The following is a 14,639-nucleotide window of genomic DNA, read 5'->3' on the forward strand; positions in this document are numbered from 1 at the left end:
AAAGCTGTCAAATAGTGTCAAATAGTGTAGTGTATTACTTCAAACTACATTTTGATACCTCAGTCATTGCAGTTTTGCCTTGTATGATGTAATCATGAGGTGTTCTTATAATTATGTGTTGGCAAGGGAAACTGTCTTCCTGACCCACAAAGAGACAAAGAAAACTACTGCAAGAGATTTTCAGTTTTGTAATAATAAAAAACTCAAAATGCACATATCCTGTTTGTTGTTGTTGTTGTTGTTGTTGTAGGGTTTAACGCCATTTTTCAGCACACCATAGGCTTTACATGGCAGCTAGTATTAATGGTGGAGGAAGAACCCGGGAAAACCCCAGAAAGAACCACCGACCCACGAGAAGCTACTGACAAGCTTTCTCACATACCCACATTGGCTGAATCCAAGACTCAAACCCACGCAGACAGAGGTGAGATAGCAGTGATCCGTAATGGAGAGTGCTTTAGACCACTCGGGGCCCCTCCTTTTTGTTAAGTTCACACATAGATCATCCATTCAGTTATTGAAACAATTTTCTGTCTTGTCTGCAGCCTAATAGCAGGTAAGAAGTGGTAATCCTCAGCTTGTGAACCATATGGGCCTATAGTCTTCCAACACTTCAGCCTGTCTGATGATAATCTGCTGCATTTGCATTTGACTGTCTTTGTGTCATTTTGTGTGCTAAATCCACATTAATATGTAGCTGTTTGGAGAGGAAAGATAAGAACAAGCATTATTATCTTTAGCCAATTTTGTAAGTTTGAAGCATGATTGGCTGCAAGCATTCTCCATAGGGATGGAAAACTTTGCTCAAATAGTTACCACCCTCGGCTACTTCCTTCATATACATGTGTTTCTGTTCCTCAAGTGCAGTTTGAAATCTAGCACTGGCTAGTAATGAAATTGCCCTACTGTTTTCAAAGTACCACAGTGATCAAGAATCTTCTGAATTTTACTATTGCCATGTGACATTAAATCATCATGTGAAACAAAATGAGAGGTCTCCTATTGATAATACTTCCCCGGCTGATGTGAGGGAGAGGGTATATAAGAAATCTTGTCCAGATTTTCCTTCAGGTTCTTAAAAAGTTCTGTATTTTCAGTGTCAAACTGAGCTCTCTGTCCCTTTCTACAGTACCGATTATTCTTTGTCCTTGTAGAAATTTTTCCCATCATCTTTGATGTTATCATTTAAAATCTTCAAGTAACTTGCCATTTTAGTCACTGTATCAAGTTCATGCACAGTGAATTTTATATTTTTACTGGTGGTAGCTAGAAAAAGTTCTCTTTAAATTTCATGCTCAAGGCTGTTATAACAGGAATGCTATCTATCAGGAAATATGTTATAACCACAAATGTGTACTGTGTGGTTGCCTTTAATAAGCCATTGCATTTTTGGCAGCAAGAGAACTAAAAATCTGAGCAATGGCTTCCCAACACTCACATACAGTTTTTTAATGCATCAAAAAAGGCAAGCCATCCAACTTCATATATCTCCTTGAGAGAATCTAAAGCTTCACATTCGTCTAAGTCTCTGTGTTCTCAAAGAAGAGGGTTTAAAATAGGAATAAAGAGAGGTCAAAGTTTCTATGTATATCTTTATTATTATTTTGACTATATCTGCTGTCTGTTGTTGGCATAAAACCAGCTTATGAGCAGCACACTGACACTGAATTATGAATGGATTTTTCTGTTTATACAGCCCAAACACCATCATGCTTCCCCATCATAGTAGAGGCACCATCTTTTAGACAATCAATATTTCTTGATCTTAGGCAATCCTTTAATTTCTCAATGCAACCAGAAGCAATCTTGTCCTGTATGCCGTAGTCCCCAGTAAAGTAGTTGCCAGTATGAGTAATGGCTTCCCAACACTTGTATACAGAGTTCAGGGCATCAGAAAATGCAAACCATCTGACTTCATATATTTCGTTCAGTTGAGGAGAATCTAAAACTTCTTGTATTTAAGTATCTATGTTCCTAAAGATGAGGATTGTAAATGTTAATAAAAAGAGGTCCAAGTTTCTATGTATTTCTTTATTAATTTTATCATATCTTCTACCTGTTGTTGGCATAAAACCAGCTTATGAGCAGCACAGTGAAACTGAATTACAAAAGGACTTTTCTGTCTTAACGGTGCCCAATGCCATTATGCTTTCACCTCATAGGCACCATGTGCATGGGTTATCGGTTCATACAATTATTGTTTTGCCATCCACTGATATGTCTGTGGTTGCATGACATGATGCAGACAAGAAATTACTTTTAGATACATGTGAATCAACTTCATTATCAACAGCTTGTCTTAGACAATCAAAAGATCCACAGCTGTCCAATGTGATTTGTATTGAACCGGTGGTGGTGATACATTTAGAGCTCGCAAATCACAACCATTCAGTTCTATACTAATTGATAATAGACTAATATCTTGTGATCGGTATTTCCTACTTACCTATATAATATACGATTTTCATTGCCTTGATCAATGTCTCCTCTCTATCATTAAGTACATGATTGACAACCAACTGCATATCTAACTGCATTTTCAGAGTGTGTTACTCCCTCGATAACTCACACACTGATAACTCATGAACCCACTTATAACATGAGGTCAGGCATGGATCCCATTTTTTTTAAAACCAGAAAATATATTTTAAAAAATGATCCCTATTTATTGAACTTGAAAAATATCATGATCAAAATTTTTAACTGAAATGTTGATATATCACTGGTTTTATGGTCAAAAATGGTAGATATGATAATTTTAATCAGCATTTTGAAATTATCAACTTTTAATAAGATGTCATAGAATTGATTACATTTTCTTTCCAAATGACATTCTTAGTATACCATAATTAAAGATATTCAAGGAAAATTTGATCAATGAATATTTAAATGCCAATTAAATAATTTTTATTAAGTGAAATTTTTGTTTTAATTCTATCTTTTAGTTCCTCTTAAGTATAATCCTCATAAATGCAATGTGTATTTAAACGTAAAATGTGTCAATCTACCATAACAGCTATGTCCGCAAGTGTTTCTCTGAGAACCTAATTAAGTGCCGACTGTGTTTTGATAAATGACTTGTGGAAGTATTTGTTTTATTGTTGCACAGAGTTAAAAGCTGACCTCCTTTGTATTATCACATTAATTATGTCTTTAGAATCAAATAAAGGAGGTGGAATAAAAAAAAGTTAAAAGGCATGCAAATCCTACACACTTAAAATCTAGTGGCCCCGGTTGTATGTTGGGTTAATTCACTTTAGTTGATCAATTGAACTTTTATAAATGTTATTGTGTATGCAACATAAACTACCTTAAATTAACTGACTCATCCATAACTGTTATCAAAGATAGCAAGGCAACCAAGCGAAACAAATAATTCATAAAATAAAGAGCTTGGTTTCACAGGTACAGACCATTGTGGGCAAGTGATTTTCAGAAAATTCCTGAACTGGCACTTAGAGATATCCTCAAGGATGATAAGAAGTTTGACTATTACTTTCAGTGAATCATGACATCAGTATTGTAATAATTGAACAATACAAAAACTGAGTTTTGATGTAGAAAATTGTCTCCTTAAATAAAAGTTGCTATTTTTTTTGTTTTTTTGGAATGAATCTTGTTTGGTGGTGTCACAGCAGTTAGTCTAGTTCCCTGCTGCTCTGACTCCCGAGTTGGTAGAATACTACTAAATACCACTCCAGGAACCAGACTAATCAACAAAACAAAAAGCAATGACATAATACATGTCTTAATGTACATATAATGGTTGTTAAAGCCAGTTTGAATGATCTTTCACATGTTGGACATTTTGAAAATAAATGCTATTTATAGAGAATAATGACCAACTTAATTAGAAAAAGCGCATTATTAACAATTATTATTGACAGCCCAGTTCCCTGACCACCCTCACTCCACACAGTCTTCTCGATGTATAAGCAGATTTGTTTCAATTTTTGGAGGTCCCTTGGTAACTTGTACCCTCGCATATAGTGCTGTCTATGTTTGTGGACCCCATTGTGCACAAGTTATCGAGGGAGAGGTGTACATAACTTTGGTGAGTATCTGTGATCACCACTTGCTTCATACAAGTAACAGTTGAGGTTCTCATATTACTGCATCCCTGTTCACTCACAAATGGCTTTCAGATTTTAAATTTTGAATCAATACAGACTTGATGTTACATGTTACCAGACTTGTTTGCTTTAAGTCAAGGAATTTGTCACCCACTCAGGTAGTACCATGGTTTTATTGGGTCTTTTATAGTGTCAGATTCATAACCACCATGCTTACGAGTCCAATTGCAAACTGCTCAGACCAAGATCTGCTGTTGCATAATGAGCCAGCTGATCATGGGTCTGTGCAGATTGTTAGGAGTAATCAGTAGAAAAAAAACAGCATAGATCCTGATCTGCAGGCACATTATCCTGCAGCAGATCAGGATCTTTGTTGTTTACAGTTTGACTTGTAAGCAATTATATATGGTAGTTCTATCTTGGGAACTGGAATTCTCATATGATTGCTCACTGATAACATTTTCCTTGACTCACTCATAATACAGAAATGAGAAAACCTCATCTGTTTAGTTTGTTTTGCCACCATTATTAAATCTCCAGGACCTTGCTCTGTGGATGCTTACATTATTGCAATAGAAGTCAGATCACTCGAATAACTGGCAAGTATTCTTGAATTGCAAATATACATCTGAGCTAGTATTTACAGATGGACTGTTTGATTGTTTCTGCTGCAATACAGACAAAACTGATTCTCCAAATAATGGTCGGGTACCCGTTTTTTACAACAATTATTTCAATCTCTCAGCAGTAATGAGATAGGGAACCATACTTACATCAGCTGATCATGACATTTCCTTAAAAGGTTAACATCCTAAATACCATTCATATTCATTGCCAGTGATGTGAACATTTTCTTAGTTAATTTACATGTGCTTTATGATTGGTCATGTGCCAATGGGATGTTGAGATTTTTTTCCCTGAACATGAATCAATGAAAAAGCATGCTATGGTGTGCACAGGCTCAGAATTTGTGTGCCATCTCTTAAAAGAAATGGCCCATGTTAAGTGTGAAAAACTTGTTACACACTTTACTTTTATAAACAAATAACAATATTTTAGAGGGATTTGTGATGGCTCAGTGATTAGTGTGCTGGCCTCAAGACCAAAAGGATGCAGGTTTGAATCCTACCATCAGACCAGCCTGTGTCAGCTACCATGGTGTGTCCTTGGGCAATGCACTTTACTCTCACATCCTTTGCAGAAATAATCTACTTGTGTTTCTGTGCTGTAAAGCACCAGATGAAACAAAAACAAGACAATATTTCATCATCACATAAAAGCAGATCATTTGCAGGAGAGAATTTTCAGGGACTGTTGGACCAGTCCTATGTATGTGTTTATCAGTTATGTTCATCATTAAGTCTTGTGCCAATAACATTTGTGTAAAATAGGATTCCTCACAAAATTTAGAAATAATTTACATATTAACAATAAAAGATTGACAGAAATGGATAGAGATAATTTCTTTTCGAGAAAGATAAATTTGACTCCAGTATCATGTCCTTTCTGTGGAGATGATTTTATAATATGAAGAACCTTACATTTTCTGTTCAGTATTGTGTTTAAAATGTAGATTAATATTTACCTTTATGTGTTTGTCAAAATGTACAGCTGCCTAATTGTACAAAATAAAAACAGCAGTTATTGTATATATGTACCGGTATAGAACATCTAAACAACCTTAACAAAACAAGAAACAATTTTTTTATGGTATGGCATTTCATCCGTCCATTGTTGCATGTTCGTCAGCAATTACCTCATTTTTGACATCTTCAAGATTTCATTTTAATCAAACTTGATAGGAATGTTGCATAATGCAGGTTCTATAAAGTGGAGGATGTGTGATGACCTCTATAACTGCAAATTTTACTTTGTTCAGACTTTGCAGGAATGTTTCTTAAGACGTTGTCTAACATAATTGAGTGTCTGGTGACTTCTCTGGCAACAATGATGCTAACAAGGAATGAGGAATAAAATGTTTTTATTTTTTCTAAATACATTTCCTGATCACATTTAGAAAGATTCTCTGCTATCTCTTGAATCCAACAACTACAAGACAAATTTTCATCTTTCTGGTCTATATTCCAGATAGAAGAAGGGCTAAAACTTTACCCAACCCATCTCCTTACTTCCCCTTATCACTGCTAGGCAGTTAAGGTTGTTTACCAGCTTTTTCTTTGTGCAAATAGGAGATAATCATTTCCAGTACCTCTCACTGAATCACAAACATTGTGATGTATACAGTGATCATTATTACATCAGGTCAGCTTCAGATGGAAGAGAAAGAGGTTGTAAACTTGTCAGATGGAAGAAGAGGTTGTAGTCTTGCCACCCACAATTTTTCAAACAGCATTGTCAGAGTTGCAGATGTGGCTACAAGCTGGCCATCTGATCAAGCAGCAGTTGAGCTGACTGGCCAACACAATTACCAGCAAATGATCCTGGCACGACAAACTATGGCATTTGCCCAGTCACCGATGCAGTCGCCATCTCAGATCTTTATGGGCTATCGTTTGATTAGGAAAACCCCTACAGTGAGATTTACCATATGCTGATCCTACAAAGGAATACAGTTTTAAAGTGATCATGTAGATAATCTATAGATTCTTGCAGATTTCTGAGTGCTGAACCCTGTCATCTGCAAACCAGGCAGATATGTTTCTGCTTTTATATCAAGTTGTGAAATCTTTCAACAAGAACATTCCCCTCCACCTTTTCTACTAATAATTATCAACCAAATTAATTGGCCTGGCATTTCAGACATAAATTTAGTGTTTCTTGTGAACTTTAACCTATTTAGACCTTTCCCCAAATGAACTTAAGCCCACATAACACTCATATAGGCTGCAGAATGTACAGAAAGCAAACATTTTTTCATGTAGTCACATGCACATTATAATTGGAATAGTGTATGGTAAAAGAGATTTCTTTCCTTTATATTTTCATTCTTGACAAGCCTGACCTTTAGAGACAATAATCTTGAACAGAATTCTGTTCTTCCATTCTCCACTTTATTTTCTAGCCGGACATGAAAAAAATACAAATCTAACTTTTATGTATTATATGCTTAGATTGGAAATGAAATACTGAAAGACTTTACCATTTTTCCATTTTGTATATTGGTAGTTAACCCAAGAAACATCCAAGATCGCATGGGATAAAAAAATGAATGTTGCTGGATTATTTTAAGTGAAGAAAAGAAAAGAGAATCTCTTGCTGAAACGAGATCAATTGATAGAACAGATCACCCAGTCTAATGCAACAGTTCGAGCAGAAATTCCAATCCAACTGGCACAGGAAATGGTTGTGGTTAGAAAAGTCATAGATTGGAATTCTGTGTAAACTGTGTGTTAAACACAGAAAACGTGCACTTCTATTGTTGTTGCATAAAATCAGCTGATAATGTGGCAGAATTATTAAAAAAAGGATCTCATATAGGTACTTATTATCTTGACTTTTTATTTTGCTTTTGTTCTCTATAATTATTGCTTAAGTGTCCGTACCAATCATTTATAAAGTTCTTTCAAAATGTTTCTCGTCTTGTTTCATTTTCTTTTTCTGAGGTTATTGTTCTATTTTTTAATTCAATCATTTTTCCCTTAATACCTTTCCATAATTCTTTTCTACCTGCCATTTTGACCTGTACACTTTATTACACCTTCACTATGATGTCATAGCCTTGATATAGGAGGTAGGGGTTCTTGGGACAAAATTACACACATGCTTGACCTAACATGAACACCAAGAAAAGATAACAGATTTGCAATTGGTAAAAAAAAAATCAATTATAAATTGGACGTACAAACTAAAATAATGTGCCTACATACAATAAACCATGCATTAACTTGCCTGTTAATATGTCTAGATACAATAAACCATGCATTAACTTGCCTGTTGAGAGGATGCTGTCTTCTATATGACCCAGGACAAATTTGTCCAATTGAAATCAAAATTGGCCCAATTTAAAAAAAAGAAAAAGAGGCAGAGAGGCAGCACTGCATTTGCAGCTTTCAATATCACCAACCTCTGTAAAGTGTTGACAAACATATCTTGCATGTCGCCTACAAGTTAGTGCGAAAAAAAGATTACTTCCTCAGTGAAAGATATGGTTTCAGTAGTGATTTTTTGACTGACCAAAAAGCAGGTAGTAATCATCCACTGTACCATGTTACGAAGGTGATAGGACCACACATCACATGTGTGTAAATGTTTATGGAGAGTCATCATTTACAAAAAAATTTCCGTTCTCCACCAAATATATTACCTGATCACAATGTTAGGAGAACAGGCAAGAGGAGGTAATACTCAACCACTACCTGATCACTTTGTAGGTGCATGATGGGTGCTCTGCTGGAAGGAGCAAATTATCCCAACAATAGTTAGCATAACTGAAATTGTGTGATTTTGTGTGTACAATGATTTACCTGTGGGTTCTTGCACCCAGCAATTGCTTTACAATCAAATGATTTCCTGGTAAATCAAAGCTAACCAGTAATACAGAGAAATGCAGCTGTGCTGTCATTTGCAGGATCTGGTAACTGGGCAGCAACCTAAGGTCCATCAAGATTAAGCTCTGTTCTTTGCAAGCCATGTCAGGCAAGTAGAAATTGGAAAAGTACATGGGGCATATCTACCAGCTGACTCCATTCTGTCATTCATATGTATATATATATATATATATATATATATTTTGCAATGAAATGCCAGCGTTGTGGGAACTGATATTTCGTGAGCTTAAATCTTTATAATTCATACATGGACCTGTGAGAACTTTAAGTATGCAGACTCAGTACCCTCTTTTAACCAAGTGGCCCTTGCTTGTGGGGCTATATTTTGCTTTTCTGTTTAAAGTGGTAGTATTGGTAGGAAGAACCTCGAGCACCAGACACAGATGTTCTTCATTTGTTTCAGGTAGCATCTGAGAGCATTTACTGGGTCATACACTTTGCCTGTCTTGAGGGATCTAATGAGGAGAGTGGTTTTATTGTTATTTTCTGGCTGCCAGCTATCTGTTTTTCTCAATGAAGCCAGGCTGCATCATGACAACAACTGGACTGTCAACAAAACTGCAGGTAGTTAGCATCCACAGATCAGACATGCAGCTGGCTCATTCTGGAGATGGAAACTAAAGCTATCAGGAAGCAGGTCTTGTATGATGGCTATTTCAGCAGTAAGGAAGACATAGGCTGTTGCCTCATCAAGACTCGGTGGAAGTTCCATCTTCGGTATAAGATGAGCAAGCATGGTTTACATCTGCCAAAAATGATCAGCAAGTTGGAAAGGTCCTTGCTGTGATGAATGTCATCTCTCTTCCAAGTTGTCTGAAGATATAAGAAGTTAATGAATTATATCCTTTAATTGTTGTAAGTGCTAGTTTCTTTTCTTCAGAGAGAAAAAGAATGAAGTTAGCTAGTTGGGGAATGGAAGCTAACAGTGGTGCTGTGTAATTTCTGTGACACCTGTCAGTGGAAACTCATTTCCTCTCATATGCTTTCACAATGGAGAGCCGTCTGCCTGTTGTGATCCTCTCCACTATTTTTCCACTGAACATCTTTCTATGCTGGGCATTCCAAAGAAGATCCATGCATAAAGTCGAAGTTTCTCTAGACATGGATGCAATACTGGTGACCTTGTCTGTTTGAGTACCATTGGAGTCGCTGTGATTTTCATCATTTCCACGGTCACACATATCATTTTTCCATGATTTGTCCCATCTGAGATGGGTAATCCGTTCGATTTTGTAGTCTGTGACCCTTATTTTCTAAATTATCTTCAAAATTGAAACCAATGGAAGGAATGCATATATCCTGATTCCCTCTAAGTTACTCCCATGTCATAACACATAAGTCCTGTGATATCATTCCCCCTTGTTTCAGGATGCAAGTCACTATGACTCATTCATCTATCAAAACTGTCTTGTTTGAATGCAATCCCACTAGAAGTCTAGTGGTGTGTACACCTGACTGTGAGACACATGAACTGGGTTTGATTCTCACTATTGGTAGAAATAGTAAGCATCTTGAAGGGTGTGATGTATAATACTATTACCAATTAACAAAATGAAATCTGGTTGCAACATTAACCTTAACAATGTTTCTTTGCTGGGGGGGATAAATTATTTTTGTGGATGCAATTTTTTTATAGTATCAGCATCAGGGAAATCTGCCATAAATATATGGATTAATAATGGCATTGAAATTTAGAAGTGTTTTATAAGGAAAAAAGCATATTGGATTTTTTTTTTAATTCAAACCCAAACATAGTAATATAAATTTTATATAATTTGGTGTTCAGTTAAATTTATGAAAATGCAATAAACTAATGCACAGTCAAATCTGATAAAATTTTGTTAAGCAGTTTTTCATCAGAAGTTTGATCAAATGGTTTGAACTATTTTTAGTGAAATCAGCTACATTTGATGATGGATCACGATACTTTGTACAAACATGAAAAGCCCAATAAAATTTGATAAAAACTGGCAAAATAGGGGTTGGGGGGCTAGAGATGTTTACAGTAGTAAGTGTTGACAGGCAACGCACTGTGGAAGCAAGCCATAGACCAACTTTTCATTCATGTGAGCTAAACATAATTACCTCCTAACAATTATCTCTAATTGTGTAAAGAAAGGCTGATCCTAAGTTACAACATTTGCACATTGTTTATGCTAGCCTGCAAATGTAGTTTCTTGAATAATATTTTATACTTTTTCTTTATTAATATTTTCACATCAATCTTTTGCTTTTTTTTTGCATTGTCCTATTGAAATATTTCATGCATCATGTACTCAGATTAATAATTTAAAAAAATTGTACTTGGCTTTAATTATTTTTGCAATAGATAACTTGCTGTAAGTAGAAACATGTGACTCTTGACAGTCAGTATTCGAAGGTTGTTCTAATTTTAAGGGAAATGAGGAAGCAGGTATTCAAAGGTTGTTCTAATTTTAAGGGAAATGAGGAAGCAGGTATTCAAAGGTTGCTCAAATTTTAAGGGAAATGAGGGAGCAGGTATTCAAAGGTTGCTCAAATTTTAAGGGAAATGAGGGAGCAGGTATTCAAAGGTTGTTCTAATTTTAAGGGAAATGAGGAAGCAGGTATTCAAAGGTTGTTCTAATTTTAAGGGAAATGAAGAAAGCAGGTGAGGGAGCAGGTATTCAAAGGTTGCTCTAATTTTAAGGAAAATGAGGGAGCAGGTATTCAAAGGTTGCTCTAATTTTAAGGGAAATGAGAGCAGGTATTCAAAGGTTGTTCTAATTTTAAGGGAAATGAGGAAGCAGGTATTCAGAGGTTGTTCTAATTTTAAGGGAAATGAGGAAGCAGGTATTCAGAGGTTCTAATTTTAAGGGAAATGAGGAAGCAGGTATTCAGAGGTTGCTCTAATTTTAAGGGAAATGAGGAAGCAGATATTCAAAGGTTGTTCTAATTTTAAGGGAAATGAGGAAGCAGGTATTCAAAGGTTGTTCTAATTTTAAGGGAAATGAGGGAGCAGGTATTCAGAGGTTGCTCTAATTTTAAGGGAAATGAGGAAGCAGATATTCAAAGGTTGTTCTAATTTTAAGGGAAATGAGGAAGCAGGTATTCAAAGGTTGTTCTAATTTTAAGGGAAATGAGGGAGCAGGTATTCAGAGGTTGCTCTAATTTTAAGGGAGATGAGGGAAGCAGGTATTCAGAGAATGCTCTAATTTTAAGGGAAATGAGGAAGCAGGTATTGAGAGGTTCTAATTTTAAGGGAAATGAGGGAGCAGGCATTTAGAGGTTGCTCTAATTTTAAGGGAAATGAGGGAAGCAGGTATTCAGAGGTTGCTTTAATTTTAAGGGAAATGAGGGTGCTCTGATTTTAATGGAAATGAGGAAACAGGTAGTCAAAGGTTGTTCTAATTTTAAGGGAAATGAGGGAAGCAGGTATTCAGAGGTTGCTCTAATTTTAAGGGAAATGAGGGTGCTCTAATTTTAATGGAAATGAGGAAGCAGGTATTCAAAGGTTGTTCTAATTTTAAGGGAAATGAGGAAGCAGGAATTCAAAGGTTGCCCTGTTTTAAGGAAAATGAGGAAGCAGGTATTCAAAGGTTGCTTAAATTTTGAGGGAAATGAGGGAGCAGGTATTCAAAGGTTGCTCTAATTTTAAGGGAAATGAGTGAGCAGGTATTCAAAGGTTGTTCTAATTTTAAGGGAAATGAGGAAGCAGGTATTCAAAGGTTGCTCTAATTTTAATGTAGCTTTAGCAATTTTTCAGTCATATCACTACGATGTCTGCAGTGTAACATTTTATAGTGATGTCTAGCAGAGGGGCATCATGCCACAGACATGTAGGATCATGCCCCACCTAGGAGCATTATCCTGACACCAGGTGGGCCAATCCTAACACTAACCTCTTAATGCTGAGCACCAAGCGAGGCAGCTGTTAGTAACATTTTAATACGTCTTTGGTATGACTCGGCCAGGGTTCAAACCCGTGACATCCTGCATTCGAGGCAGATGCTCTAACCACTAGACCACCAGAGTGGTCCGTTATCTTATGTAGAATTAATCTTATTTGCAGAAACGATTTGAAGCCTTATGGTCACCTTGACCTCATATTTGGTCTAAAAAGATTCTTTCTTGCACAAGGAACAAACCATCAACAAAGTTTGGCAAGTAAAGATGGTGCAGAACTGGAGTTATTGTGCAGAAACCATTTTTCTTCTTTAGTCAGTGACCTTGACCTTTAACTTTCAGCTCTGAAATCAATAGGGTCCTTCCTTACAACAACTGCAATGCAAATCATTAATATTGGTAGCTAACTGGTTTTGACCTGTAGCCATAGTGCAGAAACTATTTTGTCTTCTTTTAGATAGTGACCTTGACATTTGAGATTTTTACCCCCAAATCCCTAGAGTTCTTCCTTAATCCAAGTGCAAATCAACCACAATCTTGTTATCTGCAGAACTTGGTGAACAACTAGAGTTACTGTGCAAAACTGAAATATGTAACTGACAGTTGGATGAATCGACAACACAAAACAAAGTTTTGCCTTATGGCAGACATATAAAAGTTTTAACTGCATGATATTTTTGAATGATTTCTAACTGTACTGAATTTAATTATTATACACATATCTCACTAACCTGAAATCTTGATAATTTAGGTCTATTCACACTTGAAATCAGGCTAAAAGCAATGGTAAATTCAGTAGCCACCAGATTTATGATCACCTCATTAATAATATGTGTGGCTCTCTATTCATTATTGAAGTCATGTCAGACCTTGTCAATACTGTGTGGATCTCTATTCATTATTGAATTTGTGTCAGACCTTGTTAATATTATGTGTGGATCTCTATTCATTATTGAACTCTTGATTGACCTTGTTAATAATATGTGTGGATCTCTATTCATTATTGAACTCATGTCAGACCTTGTTAATACCATGTGTGGATTTCTATTAATTATTTAACTCTTGTTTGACCTTAGTATATGTGGATCTCTATTCATTGTTGTACTCATGTCAGACCTTGTTAATGTGTGGATCTCTATTCACTATTGAACTCATGTCTGGCCTTGTTAATAATGTGGATCTCTATTCATTATTGAACTCTTGTTAATACTGTGTGGATCTCTATTCATTATTGTACTTGTGTCAGACCTTGTTAATATGTATGGATCTCTATTCATTATTGAACTCATTTCTGACCTTGTTAATACTATGTGTGGATCTCTATTTATTATTGAACTCATGTCAGACCTTGTTAATATATGTGGATCTCTATTCATTATTGAACTTATGTCAGGCCTTGTTAATAATGTGGATCTCTAATAATTATTGAGCTCTTGTTTGACCTTGTTAATACTATGTGTGGATTTCTATTCATTATTGAACTCTTGTTTGACCTTGTTAATACTATGTGTGGATCTCTATCATTATTTAACTCATGTCAGACCTTGTTAATAATATGTGTGGATCTCTATTCATTATTGAACTCATGTCAGACCTTGTTAATAATATGCGTGGATCTCTATTATTGTACTCATGTCAGGCTTTGTTAATAATGTGTGCATCTTTATTGATTATTAAACTCGTGTCATTGTTAATAATGCATCAATCCCTATTCATTACTGAACTCACGTCAGACCTTGTTAATAACGTGTGGTTCTCCATTATTGTACTCATGTCAGACATTGATTATAAAAGCCTATATTCAAGGTTTTATCAAAATCTGATCAGCATAAATATAGCCTCCACAGAGATAACAATTTAAACCAATCAGCTGCAAGATTTTCTAATATCTCATTCATTATTTAACTTATCCAAAATCTTAATAGTACAAGAACATATTCCCAGTCTGATCAAAACTGAATCAGAAATAGATTCCAGAATGGTACAATCTCATCCAATCAGGCATTTGGCTTTCCCTCTTCAAAGATCAAGTAATCAGTACATCAAATAGGATAACAGAAGGCTAATTTATTATATTTTATACTATTGTTCTATTGTCATGTGTTATTGAACAATATAATCAAATTATTAAAAGACTGTATGCATTGCTTGAACACTGTCAGAATGCAGATTAATTCTTAAAATATAGTTTAAA

This window comes from Sinohyriopsis cumingii, chromosome 4 (assembly GCF_028554795.1).
Source record: "Sinohyriopsis cumingii isolate HCF-2022 chromosome 4, ASM2855479v2, whole genome shotgun sequence".
NCBI classification, from domain to species: domain Eukaryota; kingdom Metazoa; phylum Mollusca; class Bivalvia; order Unionida; family Unionidae; genus Sinohyriopsis; species Sinohyriopsis cumingii.